This window comes from Nannospalax galili, unplaced genomic scaffold (genome assembly GCF_000622305.1).
Source record: "Nannospalax galili isolate Female #2095 unplaced genomic scaffold, S.galili_v1.0 scaffold375, whole genome shotgun sequence".
Classification (NCBI taxonomy): Eukaryota; Metazoa; Chordata; class Mammalia; order Rodentia; family Spalacidae; genus Nannospalax; species Nannospalax galili.
Window position 1 is genome coordinate 2,169,054 of NW_008337054.1, and position 20,866 is coordinate 2,189,919.

Sequence of the window (20,866 nt, forward strand, 5' to 3'; positions counted from 1 at the left end):
ATTCATTAGCAGATGTGAAAAACATTACCATTGAAATCTACCTGATGACTTTATATCCATGCTCAGATGCCAAGGATCTCAGTAATAATCAGATATATAGAGATTAGAAACACATGTGCAAACATCTTAGTGTTAATTGCATTGAAAATGAATTTTTCTGTATGAAACTGTGCATTTTAATAATGAAATAGAGATTTTTTTTAAAGGTTAAAAGCTCATTTAATTTTATGCCTTATAGGGGTTATACTGAGTACAATATCGTATAACTGTATTAATTCAACTGTGAACCTAAAAATTTATAGCCAGCTTTGTTAAAAGATGCATCTTAGCTCTGGAAATTGTTATTTAATATGTCAATGCTGTTGTAATGAAATGCTTCTAATATACTGATTGCTTTAATCTTTGGTTATACTTTCCTTTTGGGTGTTTAAGACCACACAATTGGTCCAAATAAATCAATTTAATTTTACTCTTCAGGTCAGTGGAGGATGTGTTCCTCAGGGGTCACATGGGCTTGGGAGGAGTCCCTGGCTCCTTTCTTTTACCATTTCCATCTATGTGAAGATAAGTCAAAGGTCCTACTTGACCATGGCTGGCTTCACTTGGAAGCATGGAAGAAATGTTTCCTCTGTGTTGACCCTCCTCTTTGTAGATTGGACACTGGTTTAAAACCATCTGGGTGGGGTCTTCATGGCCTCCCTGAACAGGAGGACAGGTGACTCACCACAGTTACATGACATTTTAAGAGATGCCCCATAATCCCCTGGAACTTAGTCAACCTTGGAGGGCAAGGAGCAAAAGTTGTCCTTTAAGGCCCTCTGACCAGATTAGTATAGACCTGAAAGTATGGCTGTTAAACATCCAAGAAGGTTAGTTCCACCAGTTTGGTACTTTTAATTACTGTGTGCTATGTAGATAAAGCTTGGGCAAAAACCAAACATTGTCAGATATACCTTGATTAGACATATATTTTGTTCCTTAAACTAGTTGGCTAAACTATGACCTTAGAAATTTTAAGATTGTGTGTATATTATTTTTGTCTAATCCTTTATATATCATAGCAAACCTACATAGACCTTCATCTCTTGCTTAGGCTTTCTCATTTTTTTCTTTTTTCTTTTGGAAAATATCCCCATTCCCATATCCTTTTAACATCTTTTACACTCTCATTTTCTTTTTTAATAATTACAAGACATAATAACATTAACAAATAAATTTTCCATCTGTCGTAAGAATTCTTTTCCTGAGGATGCTAAACAATGCTTATCCCTTTTTAAGGTTCTAGTGTCAAACCAATGTTTGATTGAAGTTTTCCTGGGGAACCAATGAATTTACTGAGCTTACTTACAAAGATGACTGTTTGCTGAGTTGTGTGAGTGACTTGGGGGTATGAACACTGGGAAGCCTTTACCCAACACAGATCAAGCCTTCTCTTCCTAGCCTTCCCCAGATTATATGTTTTGTCCTCCCCAAATCCAGGAGACCATGTGTGATTAGGGCCAAATTATATACAGTTGGTTGGGAAGAGTGGCTGGATACTCCGGTAAGGGTCCACTGACCCTGCTTGCCCCTCCTTTAATGAAGGAGCACAACTGTCAACAAGCCCAATTTAGACAATGTTTAGCAATCAAGCACTGCTGAAGTCATGGTGATGGTAGATATTTCATTCAGAAGAGACTTCTGTACAGCATCACCTTATTAAAAGAACATGGAATATAAAAGGATTTGGTGCTAGGATCCACAAATGAGGGAGAACATACGTTGTTTGTTTTTCTGAGTCTGTGTTACTTCATTTAGTATAACAGTTTCTAGATCTATCCATTTACCTGCAAATCTCATTACTTCATCTTTCTTTACTGCTGAACATAATTCCATTGTGTAAATATACATTTTTTTAACCACTCATCAGTTGAGGGGAACTTAGGTTGCTTCCATCTCTTAGCTATTGTGAAAAGAGCAGCAACAAACATGGTTGTACAAGTGTCTCTACAATAGGATGAGTCCTTTGGGTATATGCCAAAGAGTGGTATAACCAGGTCGTATGGTAGGTTCATTCTTAGTTTTTTAAGAGTTCTCCACGCTGTTTTCCATAGAGGTTGCATGAGCTTGCAATACCACCAGCAGTGAATGAGGGGGTACACATTTTTCTACCATAACTATATCCTGATCATTATATGAAGACTGAAAGCAAAGGCATAGCAAATGACTTGACAGAGAGATCAAAGATTATCAAACCACATAACTTCTATAATAATCATAATATTTCATGTTAATCAAATGCTGATTTGTTCCACAACTTTAGAAGGGCTCAAAAGGTGCACACAGAAAGCACCTAGGGTAAGAGGTGTGAATCAGAAGTTGAAGATGAGGATTCATTGATAAATGTGTATAAAGAACAGATAAGCTGTTCCTAAATCAAGCTTTCACTCATGCTCTATATGGTAAGATAGTTACTCCTCCTTCGCCCTGTAATATCTAGAGAAACTTAACCAAAAGTCTCCAGACATAAGGAACCAGATAAAGACGAGGTTAGAGATGTAGCTGTTTGCTGACAACAGAGGAGCCAAGTAAAATCTGCATCATGGGGGCTAGAGTGTTTCCACTGCCAATGCTAGACCACTTCCAGCCAGGTGAAGGGATCATCCTTCTCTGGAAACTGTGCACATAAGCTTTCCACCAGAAAGCTCTGTGCTCATCAACTCTTCCACACCAGTCAGCCCCACATATGCACACAGAGCTTCCAGGAGAGCACTGCTCTCAACAATAAATGGATGGACAATTGTTGCCAGAAATTTGAGGAAAGCTTCCAACAGAAGGACCAAATAAATATGGGTGTGAGGTACACCAGAAACAGAAAACATGGAGAACAGGAAACATCTTCAAAGATACTATGATAACCCAATTGGAGAATTGGAAAACAAGTTCTATGAAAGAGCAGGGAATTCAACAACAGTAATAACAAGAAAAAGGGACTAATACTAAGGAAAAGATCACTTGATTTAGAGTTCTAGATTAACAGGAGAGAAATTAATGGACTTAGTTTTTAATATTTTATTTATTATTTTTGTTTTATGTGTATGAATGTATTGTCTGCATGTGTGTAAGTGCACCTGTGTCAGAAGAGGTCAGAAGAGGGCATCAGATACCCTGGAACTTGAGTTACAGATGGTTGTTAGCTGCCATGTGGGTGCTGGGAACTGAACCTGAGTCCTCTATAAGAGCAGCCAGCACTCTTAACCACTGAGCCATCTCTTCATTCCCAAGACTTTTATTTTTATATAGATATAATTTTATTTATTCTTTGAGAATTTCATATATATTTATATAATGTATTTCATCATTACCAAGCCCCTCTTCCCTCCAATTCCTCCCATATACCTCGCCTTGTGATTCTCCAATTTCATATTCTCTTCTAAAGCAGTTTTAAGTCTACAGAAAAGTTGGACAGAAATTAGAGCGGACCATACTTATCTTTCCTGTGTCCTTTCCCAGCCCAATCCCCACCACAGTTCCTTATTAATAGCTTATATTAATGTGTCGTATTTATTACAATGTTAATACATTATTATTAACTAGGAAAGGAAAAACTTATTAGTAAACATTGGGTCCACTCATAGATGTACTTATCTGTGGGTACTGGCAAATGAGTAATAACATGTGTTTATATCTCAGGATCGTATGGTTTCATGGCCTAAATATTCCCTGTGAGCCACCTATTTTCCTTCCTACCCCTTCCCCCTCCCCCCAAACACCTAACAACCACTGATCTTCTTACTGTCGGCACACTTTTACCTTTCCCAGAATACCACAGAGCAAGAATTATGCATCCCTTGCATACTAGCTTTGTTCACTCAGAATATGCATTTTTATTTTCTCCATGTCCTTTTGCATCTTTTCACATCTTTATATTGCTTATATATTCGATTATGTGGGTGTTTCATGGTATAGCCATCCATCTATCTATTGGAAGGCAGTGGTTTCCCAGTGTTGTCAAATATAAATCAAGCTGCTATAAACATTGACATGCAGGATTTTTGGCAAAAACATGTTTTGACCTCATTTGGACAAGAACTATGGAATGTGATTGTTGAAATATGTGGTAATTCTGTTTTCTTCTGTAAGAAACTACCACACTATCCTCCAAAGTGACTGTACTGTTTTTACACTACCACCAGCAATGAACAAGAGGTCCTGGTGTTCAATTTCCTTGCTAACATTTGCTATTGTCTGTGATTTGGACCATAGCAAGTCTAATATATGTGCAGTGATACTTTATTATTGATTAAATTTGTTATTTCCAGTGACATAAGATATGGAACTTCATATGCTTATTTGAGATCTGTATTAGCTTTTTTAATGAGATGTCACCTATTCAGTTTGCCTACTTTTTAAATTTTTTTTAATTTTATTGAAGTTTTTGTGTGTTTCATACAGAACATCTCAAATAATCTTAATCATCTTTATATCCCCATCCCCACTGACACCCTCCCATAGCACCCCTACTGGAGCTCATATACTCTGTCATCCCTGTTAAGACCCACTGTGTTGTCAGTGTCCCCAGCCATTCCCCAGTACAAGGCCATTCACTGAGTCTAGTCAGCATATCTTGAGTCCCTTGTTTTAGGAACATCAGCTCTTCCTCACCTAGCAGTAATCAGTTGCCAATATTCTTTCATATAACATTGAGTTCTGCTGTTCATTTTCCCAGTTCTACACTGGATTATTGTCTGCTTGAGTTTGCATGGGACTTGTTTATGCTGACACCATTGCCATAGAATCATTTGAGCAGGTTCCTATGAGCTTGTAGGACTCTATTTCCATATTGTCATGCACCTCCTCCCTGGTTCTTACAATCTTTCTGCCCCCTCTTCCATGATGGTCCCTGAGCTTTGGGTGGATGAATTTTAATAAAGGGGTGCTGCATGACCAGTTGTAGTACTTGGTAATAGTCTCTGACTGGTACAAAATGAGCTTCTTTGATGAGTGGTGATGGGATATTTGTCTGTAAACATAAAGATACATATTTTGCACATAGTAAGAAATCACATTAGTCTAGCAATGTGACAGTCTTGAGGTTTTCTCTAAGATCTGTGGCCACTTCAGCCATGTATATTATGTTATGTTTACATTATCACACTTGAGTTTCCTCCCTTGAGTGGGCGTTTAGTCAAATTAGGTAGCTGTTGATTGCCTCCAAGATAAAAATGTCACTTCTGCAGTTTGCCTATTTTAAAAAATATTTTATTATTTTTAATCTTATGTGTATTATTGTTTTGCCTGCATGTATATATGTATACCATGTGCATACATGGAGGCCAGAAGAAGGCATCAGATCCCCTGGAACTGGAACTTACAGTTAGCTGTTAGCTTCCATGTGGGTGCTGGGAACAAAACCCAGGTTCTCTGGAAGAACAGCAGTGTTCTTATCCTCCAAGCCACTTATCCAGTCTCATTTGTCTATTTTTAAATTAGGTTATTTACTTTCTTATGGATAAATTTTCTATTTGGGATAATTTATGAGATGTGAATTTTTTAATATTTCCTCTCAAACTGTGATGGAATACTCTCATTCTCATAAAAACTTTTAAAAATAGATAACATAAATCTTGTCCACAAAAACAAGGTCCCACTTAATGTTCAGTGCATGCATCCACCGCATAATGTTTACATTAAACATTTGTCTCCTCAAACACTTATCATTTAGTTGTGGTGAAAACTTTCTAAATCTTTTCTTCTAACTCTGCAGTACACTTACATAATTATCTGTGGTCACTATACTCTGTGACAGTGAAGACATTGTGGGTAGACAGCATTTAGAAATGTGCCTCCCTTGCTTCTTTTCTTAGAAAGCTACTAGAAGTAACCCATTCAAATAAGGGAATGTGAAATATAAGAGATAGGGCCCAGTTTAAGAAACACACAGCAGGAATTCCGGGGATTGACAGTTAAGGAAGGTCCTGAGGGAAGACTAGGGAAAGCCTAGAAAAAAGGGCTCAGGCACCAGCAAGTGAAGGATGAGAACGGGGCCACAGAAATCAACCTTTTTATTCATTTTTATGTTAGCCTTTTAGCATTTTTGTTTATGAGCACAATGTACATTCTACTTTATTTACAGGAAAGGAATTTATAAACAAATAAATGAGACAAATATTGGAGGTAATATCATCTCTCAGAGTTTGAAGGAGACTTTTTAGACTCCTCTCCACAAAAGCTCAAGTCCCTTATATAAAATCATGTTGTTTTTGCCCCCAATTAATACACACCCCTCTTAAATCGTCTCTAGATTACGTTAAGTTTGATACAATGTAAACTATATGTATACTATATAAATGATTGCTACAATGTATTGTTCAGGGGGTAATGGCAAGAAAGGAGTTTCTTTACTATAGACATAATTTTAATGTTTTGGTTCTTAGCCTTCCAGCCCTATAGACACAATTATAAAAAAAAAATTGAGCCATAGATGTTTGAATCTGCAGATGCAAAATTCATGAATGTGGAGAGTTGATTACACTGTGATGTGCTTTTTTAAAAATCAAAAATCATCAACAGTAGCTCATTGTTAATAAAATCTAGAGACATTTGTCCTGGGAATGGAGTGGATCCAGGTCAGAGGGCCTCAGAAGAAATTCCACAAAATAAAATAGAAACGATAAATTATACGACCATGTAAAAAATCATGCTAAAAGCCAATTTATAAAGCTTTTCAAATGTAGAAAGACTTATGATGTATCAAAATAGCTAATCAGGCTGGAGATATGGCTCAGAGGTTAAGTGCTTCCTACTCATCTAGAAGAACAGGATTTGATCCCCAGCACCCACCCACATGAGGCAACTCATAACCACCTATAACTCCAGTTCCAGGGGATCCAATGCCCTCTGACCTTCATGGGCACCTACACACATGTGGTGCACATAAACTCACACAGGCACACACATGCATGTAATTTTTTGAGAAAAAAATAGTCTTTTAATTTTTATTTATTTTTCTTTTATGTGTATGAGTGTTTTGCCTATATGTATGTAAGTATACCTGTGCATGCAAAATTAATCTTTTAAAAAAATAATCAGGGGCCAGAGAGATGGTTCAGAGGTTAAGAGAACTGGATGTTCTTGCAGAAGACCAGGGTTCGAATCCCAGCACCCATATGGCAACTAACAACCACCTGTAACTCCGATGCCTTCTTCTGTTTTCCATGGGCACTGCATGACATGGTACATTTACACACATGCAGGCAAAACACTCATACATATAAAATAAAAACAAATAAAAAATTATTGAATTTTTGTGTATTTCATACAAAACATCTCAATCAATCTTAATCATCTTTATACCCCCTTCCCCACTGGCACCCTCCCATAGCCACCCCACTGAAATTCATACATTCTGTCATTTGTGTAAGGCCTATCATGAAGTCCCCAGATATCCCTCAGTGCAAGTTCATCTACGGAGGTCTAATCAGCCTATCTAGAGTCCCTTACTTTAGGAAGATCAGCTCTTCCTCACCCAGCAGTAATCAATTGCCAATATTTCTTCACCTAGGATTGGGATCTGCTGTCCATTTCCCCAGTTCTATGCTGGGTTTTTGTCTGTTTGAATTTGCGTGGGTCCTGTGCATGCTGACACCATTGCTGTTAGGTTCACATGAGCAGGGTCCCAGGAGCTTGTAGGACTCTATTTCCATTCAGCCATGCACCTCCTCCCTGGGTCTTACAATCATTCTGCCCCCTCTTCCGCAATGGTCCCTGAGCCCTGGGTAGGTAGAATTTAATATAGGAGTCCTGTCCAAGGACCAGCACTCTGCAGACTCTTAATCTCTATGCTTTGGCCATTTGTGAGCTTTTGTGTTCCTGGTCCTCTGTTGCATGAGGGAGCTTCATTAATGAAAATTGGGATATTCATTGTCGTCTTCTTTACTCCTTGTTCTATGTTCCATGAGCCTTAAGTATTAAAGGTTGCATTGTAGGTGTGCCACTTAGACTTGGGTGATTCACAGACAATGTCTGTGTGTGACCAGTTGTGGTACTCTGTAATAGTCTCTGTCTGATGCAAAAGAAGCTTCTTTGACTAGAGGTGATTAGGATGTTTGTCTGTAAGTATAAGGATACATATTTTGCACATAGTAAGAAATTACATTAGTCTAGAGATGTTACAGTTCTGGGGTTTTCTCTAAGATCTATGACCTCTCTAGCCATGTGTATTTGGCTATGTTTACAGCACCACACATGAGTTTCCTCTCATCAAGTGGGCTTTTAGTTCAATTTGGTCACTGTTGATTGCCCCCAAGATAAAAGTGCCACTACTGCACCAATGTCATATGCTGTGAAGGTCATTGATGCAGTTATTTGGTCTTCAAGTTGATGTTGGACCATTGATTGATGTTCTCCCTTAGCACCTTGCATAGTGCTTTCCAAAGCTATGATAGCTAGCCTTCATGGGAAGTGGCTTCCAGGTCAGTTCCAGCTCCATTTCTCCAAACCCTGTGTCCGAAATATGTTCTTTCTTCAGCAGTAGGGTCTTACATTCAAGTTCTGGGAGGCAATCAAGGGCTGTGGCAATAGCCTATGTAATTTGGGGAGTCTCTTGGACCACCCTGGCCAACAGCTCAAAGGAAGGTTTTTCCAGTCTGGCACTGTTTCTTGTTATGTAGCCTTTAGCTATACAGGTGGACTCATTTAGAGAGACTGTACATGTAACTTGTCATGAGGTTGTTGGACTAATGTGATTTCCTCTGGCTTTTTACACTAACTAGGCATTAATTATCTCTCCTCTCTCTCTCCCAGTCTAACCCTTACACTATGACTTCCCTGTTTAAAGTGTCCATTCCTCCCCCCATTTCTCCCTTGATAATACCAGTCTCCTATGGCTCAAACTCTCTTGACTCCTTCTTTCCCTGTATCCCCAAAGTTCCTTGTATAACCCCACTCCCACACCTCTCATTTTATCTATTTCTCCCTTAGGAATGCGTGTCTCCTCTTGTTCTTCTTGTTCAGGTTTCTTCTTTCCCTTTACCTCTCTGGTTCCTTTTCACTATCCTGGTCCCTGCAGTTACATCAGGATACATATTCACATATAAGGATTTGGTGCTAGGTTCCACATATGAGGAAGGACATATGTCATCTGTTTTTCTGAATCTGTATTACTTAGTATAACAGTTTCTAGTTCCATCTATTTACCTGAAAATTTCATGATTTTGTCTTTCTTGACTACTGAGTAGAACTCTATTGTGTAAATGTACATCATTTTTATTATCCACTCATCAGTTAATCAAGGCAGGCATGGTGGCTCATGCTTTTAATTTCAGCACTTGGGAGGCAGAGGCAGGCAAATTTCTGTGAGATCGAGGCTAGCCTGGTCTACATAGCAAGTTCCAGGTCAGTTGAAGCTACAGGAAGACCCTGTATCAAAAAGATTAAAAAAATAAAATAAAATAGCTAATCAAATGAAAACAACTGTCATCAACTTCCAAAAAATCAAAAAATATAAAGAAAGAAAATGCAATCATTCTGTAATGCTTAGGTTATTATTGAACAGCATCTACATAATAATGATAATGAAAATAACAAATAAGAATTTAACTAAAAATTAAAATATAATCACAGAGCCAGCGAGCTGGTTCTGAGTAAAGGAAGAAATAATAGAGCAATGGAGCATTACTTTCAGGCTTTCACTTAGCCTACTGTTGTGCTTTTCATCTGTTTGTTGTCGTCGTTCGCCCCCCAAGACCACCAGAATGTCCGGCCATTCCCAGGGCCTCTCTGGAATGTGCTCAGGAACAGTGCTACCTGACACAGAGGAGGATGCTGCTTTTGTGGGGTGAAACTCTCCCTCTGCTGCCAGCAGAAGCCTTGGGGTCATGGAGGTGAGAGTGCTGGCCTGTGGGCTCTGGAGCTGTCAGTCCTGCAACCTCTTTGCCTAATCCCATCCCAAGTTCAGTGGGTTAAAGGCTATGAAAGCAGTTTTGCCAGGGTCCTGGTGTCTTAGAGGTATGAGGTAAAAACAGATCTTTCAGGTTTCCTTTACTTGCTTGTAAATCTAAATCTCAGTATCTCTCAATCCCTCTTCCACTCCTCTCTCTCCCTACAGGAATCAGGGCCCAGAATTGGGCCAAAGGAAAGCATTCCATGTAACAGCTGTTTGCCTTAATGCCCTTATTCATTGGAGCTTCAGGGTTGAGCCCCACTTGCCAGCCTGACTCCGTCAAGGTTAGCTCCAGGTCCTTCTTGGGGGCTCCTTGGTGTATCAGCAAAGAATTTGGTTGATTCCTCACAGACCTGTGAAAACACAAACAAGTCTGAATTCCTGAAGAAAGGGGCTGCTTATCTGTGTCTAATAGATGATGGCACTGTAGTGCTGAGCAGTTGCTCATTGTCCCACAACTAAAGTAGAAGTCTGTTTCTAGCTGAAGCCCTGGCTAAGTTCCCACTTCATGGAACTATCAGCCTCTCCATGCAGGTGCCACCTTGGCAATGAAAACTTCCAGGATTTTATCAGTCAGAACTGGAGTTCCTCCTCTTTCATATTCTCAACAGCACTTTAGAGAATGGCACGTGGTCTGCTTCTCCTACAGTGAGTGATTAATTTCAGTTTCTCCCTGTGAGGACAAGACCTGATGAATGCTTGCTACAGTTCTCATCGAAGTGCCATGTATTTGGGAATGTTTCGGTTCATGTCCCCAGTAGGAGGCACTGGCAATGGCATTGTGCTGAGTGCTTAATGGATGTACAGTGATGCTGATGGACTGTGATCTAGGGCACAGCACCCATGTGAAAGGTCTCCACAAAAGGCCCTAGAGCATAAAATGTTAAGTTAAGCCCTATGAAATGGACATGTTTTTAATAAGACAAATGGTTCAGATTGACAATTTCACATAAGATGTTCAACATAAGAAAAATAACCTAACTAGAAAAGCCAGTAAACACTGGAAAATACACCCTTGGAAGGTTTTGAAATCTCCCTTCTTGAACATCTTTCATAATCTACCTACAGATGTTATATTTTTTATATTTTGAAATACTCAAAAAGTCTATAGCTTAGCCTACAAACTCTCAAATGTCCAAAAGCCTACACAACAGAGATAAAATATGAGTCCAACAACTTTGTAAAGCTACAAGTCCCTTACCAGTTGCTAACAGGCCACTGGCAAAGAAAGGATTTAATTCAGTTGAGTATCTCTCAATCATGGCCAAACAAGGCTAGGAAAAAATCTGGACCCTGGGAAATGAAGATGTCTGTGTGTTCTGTGCATCTTCTCTTCTGTTCCCTGGCATCCTTTAGCAGATCATTCTTCTTGCACATTAATACTTTGGGTACCATGCTCAAATCACCTTTAGGAGAAACACCCACAGTTGATGGTTAGTCCACTAATCCACGTGATGGTTCTTAAACTGGAAGCTTCCTCTAGCCTAGTCTGAGTCTCTGAACTGAACCAACAGAGGTAGCTGACAATGTAATTTATACACATTTCATCTAGATACAGTATCATTTCTTTGAGCTCTCTGGAGACTTAGAGTAGAAAAAGGCCCAGGATGCCTGTCAGAAGCAACGGTGCCCATCATATTTTATTACAGGGGATGAAACATAAGACTTTATGCTCCATTAGCAGCAGGTTTCATTTCACTCCAGGAAGGTGGTTCACGTAACCACATCTTATTTGTTCTTTCTTGTTTGTAATATAATCAGCCCTGAAATTCCCCACGTCCATCCCCAACCCACTGCCTCAGGCACCTAGAAGCAATATTATCAGATTTTACAGCCGGAGATAATGTGGTGTTGTAAGAGTGCGTTGTGTGTGCGTGTGTGTGTGTGTGTGTGTGTGTGTGTGTGTGTGTGTGTGTTGTGCGTTTTTTAAAAACAAAAAAATAAAAAAAATACAGACTGATAAAAAGAAAATTTAAAAGCAAAAAAATAACAAAACTACAGGCTGATAAAAAGAAGAAGTTTGCTCTCTAGTGGCTGACTTATTAAAAGCTCTGAAAACCACACAATAAGCTGTCTTAGAAATAAGAGGAAATTTAACTATGTTATTTGTGTAACAGGTCTAACTAATTCTTTTGATTTTATTGACTTTTAAATTTTTTTCCATACAATGAAAAACTACATCATACCAAATGTTTTGTAGATATTTTTCCTATTAAACTATTTCTTACCATGTAGCTACTTCAATTCTAAATTCTAAGAGTAGCAATTAGATTTCTGCTGTTTTATTAGTCTATTGTACCTTTCAAAGGCTCTATGGATTAGTTTAATACTATATAATTAATGTCTATTATAGACATATTTCCCAATGATATAACATTGTTAGCTGTTTTTAAACCATTTTTAGCTCTTTGCAGAAAGATTACACAGCATGATTATTAATATGATGCTAATTAATATCATTTCATTACTCCTTTTTCTATAGCAGCTCAATTTACAAAATTTAACTATAATATGAATTACAAAGCAAGGGAAAAATTGCTCTGTGTGCTCCACTGTGAAACCAGCCAACTTCCTCTGTGTTTTACTTTCCTATTTTATTCTGCCACTGTCTCTTTCTCCCCAAGTCCATACTGCTTTTCCTAGCTCTTTTCAGCAACCTCAATCAGATCATGAACCCTGAAGTTCTCATCTTTAATCCTTATAAAAAAGAAGTGGGAGTTATATAGGAATGTCTTGCTTACAAAGAAACAAATGTTTTCAAGAATTTTCAGATCCATTTTTTGTTTGTATGTCTTATTTTACCTATGAGAAAAGAACCGCTAGCATAATAAGGTCTAAATTTTTCAGGAGGTCCAGACACAGAGGAAGGGAAGTATGAGAGAATGCAAAGGCTGCAGGGTGGCAGGCTTGGCAACGTGAGAAGTTTTTAACAAAGGTAGTGATTTTCATTTCTGAAAATTACCCTAGCTAATGTGTATAGATAAAGTGCCAGATTAGGACAGAGTGATGAGAGGGAAACTGCTTTGGAAATGACTGCAATGTTTCCGTTTGGAAAAGATGGCGGCACAGATAAGAGCAATAGCCGTTGAGTTGCAAAAAGTGGATAGATTTCTTCCTTATTTTAAAGGTAGAGCTAAATGCTGCTAGAATCAAGCTGGAAATGGGCTTCATCTGAGCAGATGGATGGCTGGATGGAATTCCACTTAGTAAATTAGATGCTGAGAGAAAAGCCTGTGGAGACGGTATCAGGTGGTGGGAATAGAGTTCTGTCTTGGCTGGTTGTGGCTTCACTTGTCAGGTAATCTCTGTCAACTGCAGATGTCTGAATAATCAAGCCTCTTCCTGTCTGAAATCTGGAGTTTAGAGGGAAGTCAATCCTAGAAGTGCTCAGGACAAATCGTCATCCAAAGGAAGAATTAGGATGATAAAGTGAAGGGGCATTTTAAAAACAGCATCAGGATCAGCCAGGGAGACTGAGCAGAGCCTAGCAGCAAGAAGAAAGGCAGGAGGCAGGGAAGCAACACTAGACAAAGATCAAGTGAGAGCCAGACACAACAGTGGCCATCACAGTTCAGAGAATCTGGGACAGTTGTGTTATCTATGCTAATAGTTACAAGAGACTGACTTTGATCTAGAATCAACTTCTTTGAAACTTTTTGTAGTCAAAATGAACACCAAAAAGGGATTCTTGCACATTATAAATTGAGTTGTCTTCTATTTCACAAATAAATCATCTTTGCCATAGATTAGATTATGAAGTAAAAGGAGGCTGAAAGAGAGGAGAAAATAACTAAAGGAAGGATAAGCTTCAGCTGGAGAATGAGAAAAGATGTACGGAGGAAAGGAGGAGAAATGGGGGTGGGGGAGTACCTGGAAGAAGGAAGATCAAAAACCTGGAAAGGAAAACATTAATACATAGGAAGTACTGGGGCTGGAGAGATGGCCCAGCAGTTAAGAGCACTGACTGCTCTTGCAGGAGACCTGGGTTCAAATCACAGCGCCCACATGGCAGCTAACAACTGTCTGTAACTCCAGTTCTAGAGGATCTGACACTTTCCTCTGACCACAGGCACTGCATAACACAAGTACACTTACATACATGCAGGCATAACACTCATACACATAAAATAAAAAATAAAGTTTTTTAAAAACATAGGCCATATTGAGTGTTTTTCCCTTTAGATATTAGCTCAAAATAAAATTTGAAGTATCTGTCAATCAGGTTTCAAAGAAACAGAAATTGACAGAATACATATAGAATATGTCCTACTTCATATATATCATATATATCATATATCATATATATCATATATATATGATCAACAAACAAGGAAGAGATTTTATTGTGGACAGGAATGGGGAAGCTGCTTATTTCTGAGAGGCTAAAAATATCTCATATTTAAAAACATACATACAAATCCCCTTACAGATTAATTTCTGTACAATCACCTCCTTTGGTAGGTTGTGGTAATACCCAGGGAAAACTCAACAGAGAAGGAAAAAAAGAATCCAACAGGATCCTGTACCCCGTTGTTTTGGGGGAGGGTTTTGCTTTTGTTTGTGTCGCTGTGTTATGTTGTGTTGTGTTCACTTGGAATGACGATATTCTCTAAAACTTGTGTGACGGTGGGGAGGCTATGGGAAATGCCATTTGGGATACAGGTATAAAGATGAATAAGATTGTTTGGGATGTTCTATATGAAATACAAAAAAATCAATAAGTAAAAAAATGAGTTATATTTGAGGAAGAAGCATTAAAAATTTGCCTCATGTTAATTAGTAGATATGAAAGGATCTCAGAAAGTAACTGACTATGACTAGTAATAATCAGATATATGGAGATTAGAGGCAGATGTGCAAACATCTAAGTGTTATTTGCATTAAAAATGTGTTTTTCTGTATGAAACAATATATTTTAAAATGAAATGGAGAACTTTTTTAAAGGTTAAAACCCTCACTCAATTTTATGTCTTATAGGGTTTATATTGAGTACAATAATGTAAAAAGGTATTAATTCAACACTGTGAACCTAAAAATTACAGCCAATTTTGAAAGAGATGCATCTTTGCTCTGGAAACTGTTATTGACTATGTCAATGCTGTTGTAATGAAATGCTTCTACTAATTATGTGGTTATTAAATAATTTTTTTTAAACTAGCATGAGTACATTTTGAAAATGCACAAGATCAGAAACAATGTGAGACCCAGAGTTCAACAGGAAGAAACTCAAGACAAACAGCCCCCAATAGAGAAATAAGAGAAATAGCTACCAAAGGCAGAAATTAGACTAGGTGGGATTTTTCCACAAAGAAGCCAGCTGGATCCCAGCAAGGAAGTTCCCTGAAAGACTTCAAGCACGGGGTGCAGCAAGGGTCATGGAGAGACAATAGACAGTGTTAGAAACCCAAATCACAGGGTGAACTGAGCAGCTGGAGAGGAAATTGGACCACTGAAAACTGTAGCCATATGCTAGAAGGAGGCTACGAGAATCTGAAAGCAAGAGATTTCCAAAAACCTACAATCCCATTCCCATCAGTGACCAGATGAGCTGGCGATCCCTGCAGGGAAGAACTCAGTTGAGGATGAGCTAGCCTACCCAAACTCCCCCAACAGAGGAGAGGGCCCAGCAAACCTAACACCGCTCCAGAGAAGTGGCAAGAAATCCTGCAGTTGAGAAACGTGCAATGCTCATCATCTCCCCAACTCTGCCATCTCCTCATGAAGCAAGGGACCCATTGGGCTGCCTGGAAGAGAACGGCAGAACATGGAATGTGGTACAGAATCCTGATCACAAACAGCCCAGACTGTGGACAAGCAGCAGAAGTGTAGTAAGATTCTCAAGCTGAGAGACTCCCAAACCTTGGGGTTTCTAAAGAAAGCTCATTAAAACTCAGAATGGGGTGGGATTGAGCTTCTACAGAAAGCCCTGTTCAGGGGACAAACAACTCAGAAATTTCAGGAAGTCCCTGAAACTTCCCAGGTGCACAACCCCCCTCCCCCCAGGTTATGTAAGTAGTAAGGACTGTGAGGAGAAGGAAACCATTGGAGTGGCCTGAAGAGCATGCCACCTGTTGAGCCACTTGAAAGTCACACAGTGAGCTCCAGGTTTCCAGCTTTTGAACCATCACCCATGCTGGAGTGGGCTTTGGTGATGCAGCTACCTTTGAGTCTTTTCCACTCTTGTAAATAACCCCTCGCCTATAGTAACTCCAACAAACTTCACCAAGGTGGACTTTGGTGGTATCCTTACTTTGGTTTATCATCAATTCCCTATCAGGGGTGATTAGATGTTTGTTCATGTCTCCCCAGAAACCGTGTCACACAACACCCTCACCCCAGTCATAGCAGGAAGAAGCTATACAGACCACAGGAAGTTTGTGATGGAACTTAGTGCAGCATCCTGACTAGCAGAACTAAAGGTGAATGCAGGGATGGTCCCTCCCCAAACCAGGAAGAAGCACTGACTGAATATGTTGTACCTTCTATTTCATTTTATTGTTCAATTATGCTTATATTTTTAAATCTTGTTTTGTTTTATTTCCTACTTTCCTGGTATTTTGTTTATTTTTAATTTTTGTATGTATGTTACCTGCATGTATGTAAGTGCATCCATGTTGTGCAATGCCCACAGATGTCAGAAGAGGGCATCAGAGCCCCTGGACCTGGAATTAGGGTTAGTTAAGAGCCCCCATGTGGGTGCTTGTCATCAAATCCAGGTCCTCTGCAAGAGCAGTCAGTTCTCTTAACAGCTGAGGCATCTCTCCAGCCCTTATTTTCTATTTTTAACATATATATGTATATGTGCATATATATATATGAAAAAATTAGAATGTGCACTTTTGTAATTTAAGTGTTCAGTTAATGCTGTAACTTGCATCCCATTGGAAAGAGCTCTTATGTCTACTTTTTCTCCAAACCTATAATACAACATTTTCTCTCCTTTTTAAAATACCTCTAACCTGTATACCTTCCTTGTCATTTTTATTCTGCCCCTTGGTACCCCATTCCCCATCTTCCCTTCACTTTACTACCTAAACGTTCTTCCCCTTAGTACCCCTTCTAAAACTACAAACTAGATTCTTCCTAATCAGTACCCCAGTTTGCCTGTCTTTAAACTTTACAAGAGATATGGTAAAGAGCCCAGTAGAGGCAGGTGGATCTCTGTGAGTTCAAGGCCAGCCTGGTCTTCATAGAGAGTTCTAGGCCAACTGGGTCTACAGGGAGACCCTGTCTCAAAAAAACCAAAAAAAAAAAAAAAATGAGCCCAGTATCTTCTTCTGCAGCTAACACTGAGACTGCTGTTATTGCAGTCAGCTTCCCTGGGATATAGATCCAAGTAAAGGCAGCCCACCAAGAGGATGCACACAAAACAAAACACAGACACAGCAGGGGAAAAGAGGGAGGAGGGAGTTACAAACCAGAGGACACACACATTCCAACAGATGCTTAAAGAGCAACAAAGAAACACACAAAATATGAGATAGCGTTCCACTATGACACCCCCAGCTCTTCAATACTAGGAAACAAAAATTAGATAGTCCAAATGCCATAAACAGATTTCAGAGCCCTGCTCTTTAAACAAAGCAATGACTAAATAAACAGATGAGGACTGAAATAAACAGATAAGGAATTTGATTCAAAACATAGACAAGAAAGTTATGAAATTGATTCAAGACTTAGACAACAAAGTTGTCAAAGTGGTTGAAAGAATCAATAACTTGGAAGAAAGGATTTAGAACACGGAGGAAAAATTGAGATTCTGAAAAAGAACCAAACAAAATTTCTGGAAGTGAAGGAGTCAGTCAAGTAAAAATCTCGGCAGAAAGCATCATCAACAGACAAGAGCAAACGGAAGCATGAATTTCAGGGATGGAGCACAAAATTGAGACAATGATACACACAAACATAAGAAAAAATTAATGAAGATGATCAAAACTTCCAGGAACTCTGGGATACAGTCAAGAGACAAAACCTAAGAATCCATGACTAGACAAAAGAGTTAAGCTAAAGTCATATGACTTAATGAAATTATAGCCAAGGATCTCCCAAAACTAGAGGAAAAAAGAGTCAAACACAGAAAGCATTTAGAACCCCATACAGACAAGACCAGAGCAGAACCTCTTCACTGCATGTATAGGTGTTCCGTTTAGGACTGAGCACCCCACAGGCTCTTATTCACTGCATGATGAACATTGGTGGATCAATGTGTTAATCACCACCTGCTGTAAGAAAATGCTTCTCTGGTGAGAGATGAGAGATGCATTAATCTATGGGTATAACAATGTCATTGGGAGTTGTTTTAATTCTGTGTCCATTATCAGAATACAGTAGTAGGTTCTATGCTACAGCTTGTGGCCTGTCTAGTCACAGGTTCTTACTCCTAATAACAGTGCCAGGCAGGGGCTTCTGCTTGTAAAGCAGACCTTAAATCCAATTAGAAGGTAGGTGGTTACTCCTATAATATTTGTGCCACTATTGCACCAGTGGCCATATCTTACCAGGTAGGTCATTCTTGTAGTTCACCAGGTTCACAGATGGGTAAGGTTGATTACTTTACTTCTGAAGTAGCATGCATAGTTACTTCTAGCACTGTGAAAGCTAACCAGTAGAGATGAAACTTCAAGGTCAATATCAGCTTGATTTCTCCTTATTTGTTTTACTCATGTATGTAGTGTCTTGAGCAATAGGATTTTACCATCAAGTTCTGGTGGGTAACCAAGAGCAATGGCAAGAACCAGTACTCTTTGAGGGCCTATGGGACTCTATCCCTGAGCAACAACTCCAAAAGAGGGAGTTCATTCCTTTTAAGCTTTTTATTTGCTAGCCTATAGTGCCTGGTGGGAGCATGGTCACCCCACTATAGAGTAACTCCATTTAAACATTTTTTTAGATTGTGTATGAATATATTTTAAGAAACTTCTATAGTAGTATTTTTCCATATGAATTTTTCAAAAGGCCTTTAGTGTTAGTTATCCCTCTCCATAGTCCCTCCTTTACCCTCTCATCTCCTGACCCATTTAAACCTTCCTATTCCACTAATTCCCTTTGCTCATTTATATCACTATATTCTATCTCCCTTTCTATGCCCCCATAAGCCCTTACTAGTTTCAAGACATTTATAGATCTTCAAATTGAAGCACACATAATCTAAAGATTTCTAGCATCCACTTATGAGAGAACATGTGGCATTTGGCTTTCTAGGCCTGGGTTACCTATAGGACTCAGGATGATTGTTTCCATTTCTATCCATTTACCTGCAAATTTCATGAATTTGTTTTTCTTACCAGTTGAATAAGTTCCCATTATGTAAGTCTATCATACTTTCATTATCCATTCCTCAGTTGATGGAAAGCAAGGTTTTGTTTTGTTTTTTTTCCATTTCCTGGCTATTATGAATAGAGCAGCAATGAAAATGAACAAGTATCTTTGTAGTGGCATATAAAGTCCTTTGGGTATATGCCCAAGAATAGTATGGTTGGATCATGTGGTAGATCACAGCTTTTGGAGGAACCTTCACACCGATTTCCATAGTAGCTGTACCAGTTTGCACTCCCAGCAGCAGCGAATAAGTGTTCCCTTTTCCCTGCATCCTTGTCTGCATTTGTCATTGTTCGTGTTGTGGATCTCAGGCATCCTGACTGGGATAAGATGAAACCCCAAAGTATTTTTTATTTGAATTTCCTTGATGGCTAAGACATTGAACATTTTAAAAAATATTTCTCAGGCATTTATGTTTCATCTTTGGAGAATGCTTGGTTTAGTTCCTTGCCCCAGCTTTTAATTATGTTTTTTGGTTTTGGGTTTGGTTTGGTTTTGGTTTCTTTGGATATTTTAGATACTAACCCTCTGTCAGGTGTATAGCTGGTAAAGATTTTTCCCATTCTATAGGTTTCCTCTTCACTCAAATTATGGAGTCTTTTGCTGTAAAGAAGCTTTTTAGTTTGATGAGGTTCCATTTGTCAACTGTTTGTCTTAATGCCTGTGTTATCAGGGTCCTGTTCAGAAAGTCTTTTTCTGTGCCTATAAGTTCCAATATATTCCCTACTTTCTCCTCTATTAGATTCAGGGTATCAGGTCTTATGCTGAGGTCCTTGATCCATTTGGAGTTGAGTTTTGTGCAGGGTAAGTGATAGGGATCTACTTTCATTCTTCTACATGCAGTTCTCCAGTTTGACCAGCACCATTTGTTGAAGATGCTGTCTTTTCTCCCATGTGTATTTTTGGTCCCTTTGTCAAAACTCAGGTGGCTGTGTATGGACTTAAATTTGCATACTCAATTCTACTCCATTTATCAATGTTTCTGTTTTTATGCCAGTATCATGCTGTTTTTATTTCCATAGCTCTGTAGTATAATTTTAAATCCGAGATGGTGATACCTCCAGCTCTCCTCTCTTGTTCATAATTGTTTTGGCTATCCTACATTTTTTCTGTTTCCATATGAAATTTGAGATTATTTTTTAAAACATCACTCAGTAAATTAGCTCAAGGGCAGAAAAATTATTTCATGACATGTCTAATGCAGCCCCTGTGAATGAAATCAAGATCAGTATTATTTAGTGACAACTACCAAGAATAGACCAAAAATCCTGCTTTTCTCAGTCTAGTAAGATTTCATCCCCAAAGCAGCTATGTAGGGATTTTCATCCACAGAATCAAAGTTTTCAAGCAAGTTTAGACAATGTCAACTCATATTTGAATGTTGTATTACTGAATCTTCATTAAGACTACTAGTTAATGATGGCAAATTGAAGTGTCTACTCCAGCTCCAAAAATAAAAAAGAATTAAAATGGGTTTTAGTGGTTATCTCATATTATCGATTGTTTCTCCTGAAAAGGTAAGAAATGGAGGCAGCCCAGGGGTTACCATTACTTAATAAGACTGACAACAACATTCACACCTACTCCTAGTCCTTATGACTTCCAGTAAACATCTGATTTCCCTCA